At 33.2% G+C, this 8,172-nt stretch overlaps 1 pseudogene; it reads left to right on the top strand.

The window, feature by feature from the left end:
- The first annotated feature begins 679 nt into the window (after positions 1-679).
- The window catches only part of LOC101583323, a 43,305-nt pseudogene continuing 35,812 nt past the window's right edge, over positions 680-8,172 (top strand).

Genomic DNA, 8,172 nt, shown 5'->3' with positions numbered 1-8,172 from the left:
ATCAGTTCATTGAAATGAACAGTTTGTGCTTATATTTCTTGATCAATTTTTCATGCCTATATCTTTTAATCTGAGCAACTCCTTTGAAGAAAACAATATGCAATATATTAATCATTATTCATCTCATTGTGTTTTGAAATTCTGCATCATTATTTTCATTAGTGTTTTTCTGTTTTAAAATAGAATTTAAAAACAACAAAAAATACAAATCTGTGAGATGCAAGAATGCTCTACTGAAATGCAATTGGAGGCATTCTCAGTATGACTTGCACTATGAGACACTATCCATTACCTGTGATAGTTTCCAGGGATATTACTGTGTAAGTGATAGCTGTTTTCTCTGCTTCACTGGTCCCTCTTGAGATATCCATCTTGATACAATTATTAATGAAATATGTCTACCTAAAATCCTGAGATTGCATCCCAAAATATACTTCAGAACAGCTTAGACACTGTGTCTTGAGAATCAGTCAGAGCCTACATTTTCTAGCCACTTTGTGGTATTCACCAGAAAAATAAAAAGAGGCTTAGAAAACAGAACATCTCTTTTCTGGGGGCAGACATTGAAAGTATATTAGTCTCTCTTGATCTTTATTGTGTTATTCCTTTGATCTTGATGATGTAGGAAGATTAGTTTATCAGAGTTGAAGCCCCAGAGAAGTTGCAGAAAGAGACTAAGATGGTCAACAGAAATGAGGAAATTATTATGTACTTCTGGTGAGATCCATGATGTAGAGAGAAAAATTAAAATTGATTGTAAATTTTTGGGTTGGAAGGAAATAAAATCTGCTACAGTCATAAAGAAAACCTTGCAACTAGTGAAGAGAAATGATGTTGCTTCCTTTTAAAACAGTAGAAAACAAGAATACCCTGGAGTATGGCTATTATAATCACCTCAACCAATAGCTTTGTAGGAGTTAGAACGCTCCTGGGGAATTCCTTACTTTGACCACGTGTTCATGCATTTGACAGTTATTTATGGGAGTGTTGTTATAGTCTAGTGACTGCTCACTGATGGGGATCTACTTGTCACCTATGCTAACACATTTCCTGTCTTCTTAAAGTTCAGCTCTTAGAGCTTGTATGTGACCCATAATTTCTAAGGAAAAAATATTGAATGATGATTCCCTACTGAGAAGAGTTATCCTGTAAAATTTACAGATATGTCAGACTCAGGCCAAAGGGTTCAAGTGCCTTGCTATTATTCTTAATCTTTTTTTGAATGTCACTCATGTACCTAGTCTTTTATACTTGTTAAATTCCCATCCCAAAGTGTTTGCTTTTCTCTGTCATTCTTTTAGATGAATCAGATTTCTTACAGAGCACCATGTATAACTGTAAGCATATGTAGTTATCACTGCTGTCTTAAGTCTTGACTCTGTAACCTTGATAACACATCCATCCTCTCTCAGCTATAACATCCTTTCTATTAAAAGGTTATGTTGCTGGCATCTATGTCATGGCTTGTGTATTGAGTGAGGTAACACTTGAGCTTGAACATCACTGGAGATGTCTATTAACTATTCATGTTTTCTTTTCTGTGATATGCTTATGCATGTCCTTTGCTATTTTTTTCAATTGAAAAATCAATCCCTTTTATAAGTTCCAAGTTGAGCTTTTTTGGGAAATACTTGCATGCTTAACTTTTTGTTTTCTAAGCGACTAAGAAAGGTATGCCTGAAGTACAGTTTGACTGGTTCTATGGGAATGGAGGAGGAGCTGAGGAGAACAGCTCCCCTGAATTAACAAACTGTTGGATCTGGATTTCCACAGTTGAGGGGATGTATATCTCATCCTGTGTCTGCACATAAAAGTATCTTTGTACCTCCCCCTCTTCACATACTTTTATTTGCATGGAAAAGAGGAAAGGAAAAATAAGGCTCATGAGGGTATGGTATAAGACTTTTACTGCTAGGTGAAAGGAGAGGAAAATCCTCCAAATAAAACTGACTCTGAGTCTCAGACATGCCATTTGAAATTATACATGATCTTATATAATGTACAATATTACTTATATAGATAACCATTTAAGAGCATGTGAAATGTAATGAGTAATTTTGAACTCTTGTCAATTTCCTAAAAATAGGAAATTAATGCAATGTAAAATGAATCTGCATTATACAATTCTGTTTTCAATTGTCTTTTCAATGGAATCAATTACAGAATATGGTCGGTTTAATTTAATGACTTTCTTAGATGCACTATTATAACAAAAAAGCATTATAAAGTAACATTACATGTATCATTCATTGGTCTGGATGTTTATGTTTTGTCATTCTACTCTGCTTGAATACTGATGTGAAGGAGAATGTGATACTTCCTTGGTCTAATGTATTAATTTTAAGGTATTTATAATATTTGCTTTTTAAAATAGCTAATATTTTCTACTTAACATGTATACCACACTAGACTTAGTGAACTTTTTAGTAGTTTGTTTTTAAAATGAGCATGCTGCACAATGTACAAAACCTACACCAATGTGCAATTTTTGATAGTAAAGAAGATTGGTAATTTAAATCCTTATAACCTTGTTAAATATTATAGTCATTTATTTCATTAATTTTATTTATTTATTTACTTCGTACAGGGTCTTGCTATTCAGCACAGAGTCTTGGTGATTCTCCCGTCTCAGCCCTCCCAGCACTGGGACTATGGGCATGCACTACTGTGCCCAGCACAGTGCACCTGAAACTCCTGGGCCGGCACGGCATGCAGTACTGGGGATCGAACCCAGGTCCTTGTGCTTGCCAGGAAGGTGCTTAGACTGCCACACTATCTCCCTAGCCCTGTCGTCATTTATGATACTTAATTAGTTCTAGTCTTTTCCTACAAAAGATTGCACATTGGTGTAGGTTTTGTACATTGTGCAGCATGCTCATTTTAAAAACAAACTACTAAAAAGTTCACTAAGTCTAGTGTGGTATACATGTTAAGTAGAAAATATTAGCTATTTTTAAAAGCAAATATTATAAATACCTTAAAATTAATACATTAGACCAAGGAAGTATCACATTCTCCTTCACATCTCCTTTGAGATGTCCAAATTTTATTTGTATTTCAGAAAGTTTTTGAATGTTCAGTAACACTTTGAATTTTCATAATATAAACTTAGTACTCTAAGCTATAGCTTTCTGTTTTCATCAAAACAGCCAAATATGGAATATATTAGTAGCACTAATTTACCCACATCAGTGTTTAGACTTGGTAATTAAATTCCTTTCAATAAATTTGACAGAGTATATAAGATGCTGATAGTGACTAAGCCACTTAAAATTATGTGTTTAGTTTATGAATATTCTACAATACATAATAAACTTTTATTTTTTAACAGTTTTCATCTGGAGGCCTAAGTTTTTGTCATTTTAGTATATTCCTTTAAAATATATACCTGGAACTCTGTAAATATGAACACATTTTAATCTTCCCTTTGGATATGTGTTTTGTACATTAGCGGCAACAAAGAAGTATTAAAAATATAATGTCATCCCTGAACATCTAACCATCTGGAAGACAAGTGAGTTGGCAAAACTGCAGTAGATTTTTATTGTCTAGACTTATTACACATTCATCAACCTAAGATGCACTTACTGTTACTTAAGTGAATCAATTGTAAAACTAAATTCCAAAAGTGCCCCCAACTTGGAGCAAACCATCTTCAGTGAGCCGTGGATGACCATTAAAGAGAGCATTTTCCAAGTACTATTTACAGTGTTGTGCTCACATCCTGTCCTCTCTCTCTCTCTCTCTCTCTCTCTCTCTCTCTCTCTCTCTCTCTTTCTTTCTTTCTTTCTTTCTTTCTTTTTTTGTACTTTTAGGCAAGGGTTTACAGGGTGTTCAGTGTCTCAGTACTAGATCCAACTTGTAGTGATTCTCCTGTTCATAGCCTCCCAAGCGCTGGGATTACAGGTGTACCCAACCGTGCCCAGTCTGAATCGCCATCTCAGTGCATCCCGGGAGCCGGGCTGGCACGGCAGGCCCAGGGATCGAACCCCTGGCTCCTGCTCATTTCCCTTCAAGGTAACTTATTTGCTTATAGTATTATTTTCAAAAATTTGATTCTCCCCAAAGATTTACGTATATAGTAAACTCTCCCTTAAAGTTCAAATCATTCCTATGATTTATGTATTTGATTATGTCCAAAATAAGTTAAAATAGAACTTGCACTATTATTCCTGGGGTTAGTGTACTCTTAATGTAAATATTGCTGTGTGTGTGTGTGTCATCTCAGTCCACCCTGAAGGCAAGTCTGGCATGGCATGTGGTACTAGGGATCTAACCATGGTCCCCTGCACCTGCTTAAGCTTGTCTAAACACATGCTTTAGACAACTCACCTATCTTGCCGGTCTGCTGTTGTTATATTGATAGGAAAAAATTAAGCCGACTTTGAAATTTTGCTTAAAGGAACTTGAGATGTCCATTTTAAAATTTTGGTACCATTTAACAACAAATTAAGGTAAACATTTTCCTTTTTGTAAGTGCCTTGTGGCTTTGAATATAACATCATAATATTAAATTGATGCTATATCTGACTTAGTTTTAGAATCTACAATTGTTAAACCTAGTGGTTTCAAAGTCTATATATACTTACACAGCTAGTAATTATGTAGAATACTTGATTTCTTAAATTGAGTTTGGTAATACCAGACTAGTATTACAACTCTGGTTTTACAGGTGCATCACATTTCTGTATGGTATACATTAGAAAGGTGAGGAGTACAGGTCAGAATTCACAGGTGGTGCCAGTCTTCATGGATGCAGTGAATCATGCTAAAGCTACTGGGATGCTAAATAAGACATCTGTATTACTCTTGTTTGAATACGAGGTGGCGTTTAACTGATCACTGCTATGCCAAATTAGAGAAATTTGAAACCCAAAATAATACTGATATTGATTCGATATGTCCCACTTGGTTAGAAATCTAACTCAATTTATAAAATAACCATTTATTTCAGTAAACTGAATATTCCCTGCACATTTTCACCACTCTTTCTCTTCTCTACTGCTTCGGTAAATTCTCTTTCGATTTCTTTTATGGAAACCTGTGCAGTTTTGTCAGGATATTGGCATGGTGCATTGAAACAAGCTATTTCTCTGCTTTACCTTAAAAAACGTGACGGCCAAAGCGGTGCTTCCGGCTTTGTAATATACCTAGTAATACACAAATATTTTAAATTTTGCAAATATCCATTAAGAAAATAAATGAGAATGATACAATTGAGATGTCAGTCCACCTGAGAAGTGTATAATTTCTCCCTAGACTTTATAAATGCCCAATAAATAAAACTTCTTTAGTTGATTAAATGGGAGATATGTAAGAATATTTAGTATCATATTGTATATTTACATTAATGATCAAGGAATAAGCAGATAAAGGATAGTTCAAACTTAGAAAGAATTGTTTTACTATGATTTTTGGTTCATGTTTAAGGATCTTTACTCTTTTGTTTTTAAGTTTAGAGTAATTTTCATCACCTTTAAAATTTTTTTCTGATTAGTTAAAACTTGATAATATATTTTAAGAGTAATTTAATTATATTTTTCTTGATTTATAGTCTAGTAACTATTCTCACTGAAGTAGAAAATCATTTTAAAAATTTCTGTTGAATCACAAAAGTATTCCAGCCAGTGAGATAGCTCAGCAGTCTAAGGCACGTGCTTAGGCAAGCACAGACTACTGCTGTTCAATCCTTGGCACCACGTGCCATGCCAGCCCCACCCTGAGGATGGGCTGAGCCAGCCAGAAAATAAAAGGAGAATTCTAGTACACAAAGCAATTTTGAGCAAAATGAACAGAGCTAAAAGCATTGTACTACTCAACTTCAAAATACAGTATACCATCATAGTATTGATATAAAACAAACACTTAGACAAATGGAGTAAATTAGAGAAACCAGAAATAAATCTATGCATTTGCAATAAATTCATTTCTGATAAAGTTTTTTGAAGTAAAAAAATGGGGAAAATCTCAATAAATAACATTGGTAGAACGGGATATCCTTAGGTAGGACAGTGGAATTATATCTTTATTTCAAAACATTGTATATTATCATAAATCTACCAGAAGAAATCATAACAGAAAAAGTATGTGATATTGGTTTGAGCCAAAAGAAAAGTAAAAATAGATAAATTTGATTCCATCAAATTAAAGAGCTGCTATACAGACAACGTTCACAACAAAATGAGCAGACACCTGTAGAATAGGATAATATATATACAGATCATACATTTGATATTAGTTTCCAAAGTAGATAAAGAACTCAAACAAATCCTCTTGTTTTCCATAACATGATTAAAATTGAAGGTTATTGTATCAAATTGAATGTGTCAGACACAGCAGTACTAATATTATATGATTTATATGTGAAATCTAAAACCTGAATTCATATAAGTGAGGCATAATAGAAGTGACTTAGGTCTGGAGGGAGGAGGGCTGCGGGGACATTAGCATAAAGATACAAAATTTTAATTAAGATGAATGTATCCAAAACATTTACTATACGGTATGATAACCAGCATTAATGGTAACACATGATATTCTGGGACCTCGCTGGGAGTATATTTTGCATGCTTTCACCAAAACAGAGAATGAAAACTTGAGGCATTGTGTGTGATAATTACCTCTGTTAAGACATTGTACAATGTATACATATTTTAAAGCATTATGCTTTGTATAGCAAACATATATGATTTTATGCTTTCTAAATTAGAAATAATTAAAACTAAATTCAAAACAAGAAACTACAACATTTAAAATTTGAAAAACCATCACAAATGTACCAAAAATAGAAAATAAGTAACAGATTTCCAAAAGTGGGTGGGTGCCACGGTCAGTAAGCCCAGACCTCTCAAGGCTGAGGCAGGAGAATCATGAGTTCAAACCTTGCTGGTTGACCTACTAGAATCTTCTTTTATTTATTTAATTATTTTTCAATAAACTTTAATTTTTTATTGTCTTTTTTACTTTATTTTTTAAAATTATTATTTAATATGAAAAAATTTTATTTTGAAAATAAGCTTTGTCTTTTTTATTTTTTAAAAAATTATTTTAAAGAGTACAATAATAATTGATAAGACATTAGAAACTGTACACATTTAGAAGACCAAGATGAGAGGTACTCAACCATGTTTTTTTTTGTATTACAAATTGCTGTCCTCCATGTAGTTGCTCAGATTGCAGATATCAACATACAGAGTTAGTCAAAGTGAAAATTCTAAACATTGACTGTCATTTTCAAAAAACTGATGAAAATGATGAGTACAATTATCTCAGTTACCTGGTATATATACTTGTATAATTTTTCCCCTTTTTTCCCATATTTTTTCCTTTCTCTCATCCTTGTTATTTAATCCTTATGTTCAGTTTCTTTCTCTTTTACTAAATTATTATACCTTTCAGGTTTTATTTATTCTTTCAGTTTCTTACGTTTAGGAGAGAAATTAGAGAAACAACACCTTTCATAATATCATTCAAAAAACAAAATGCTTAGGAATTAACCTAACAAATGAAGTAAAAGAGCTATACAATAAAAATTACAATACTCTGAAGAAAGAGATTGAGGAGTATTTCAGAAAATGGAAAGATATTCCTTGCTCATGGATAGGAAGAACAAAATTTGTGAAAATGGCCATACTCCAAAAATTAATATACAGATTTAAAGCAATTCCTATCAAAATACCATCAACGTACCTCAAAGATCCAGAGAAAACTTTCCTAAAGTTTATTTGGAACTAGAAACAACCTAGAATAGCAAGAGCAATCCTGGGCAACAAAAGCAAGGCAGGAAACATTCCAATCCCTGACCTGAAATTATACTACAGAACTACCATGATAAAATCAGCATGGTACTGCCAAAAAAAAAAAACAAACAGACCCAAGGATCAGTGGAACAGATTAGAAGATGAACAAACAAATACAAACACATTCAGCTACCTTATGTTTGACAAAGGAATCTTGTTTTAAAATAAAGGGAGGGTTGAGTATGTAGGTTAGTGGGATTGCGTTCAATTACACCACCAAGAGAAAATATTTCCATTACTCTTCAATGAGAAAAATATGTAGTTTTAAATGAAATCTAACATGCTAGAAGTAACACTGGGAGAAAATTCCTTTAGGCACAATATGACTTAAATCATAGATTATGAAGAAATTTGGGAGATAATACTAAGGCAT

The sequence above is a fragment of the Octodon degus genome, unplaced genomic scaffold (assembly GCF_000260255.1).
Source record: "Octodon degus isolate 3935 unplaced genomic scaffold, OctDeg1.0 scaffold00142, whole genome shotgun sequence".
Taxonomy (NCBI): Eukaryota; Metazoa; Chordata; class Mammalia; order Rodentia; family Octodontidae; genus Octodon; species Octodon degus.
The sequence above is the reverse complement of the archived record's forward strand: the minus strand, read 5'-3'. Positions and strand labels throughout refer to the sequence as shown.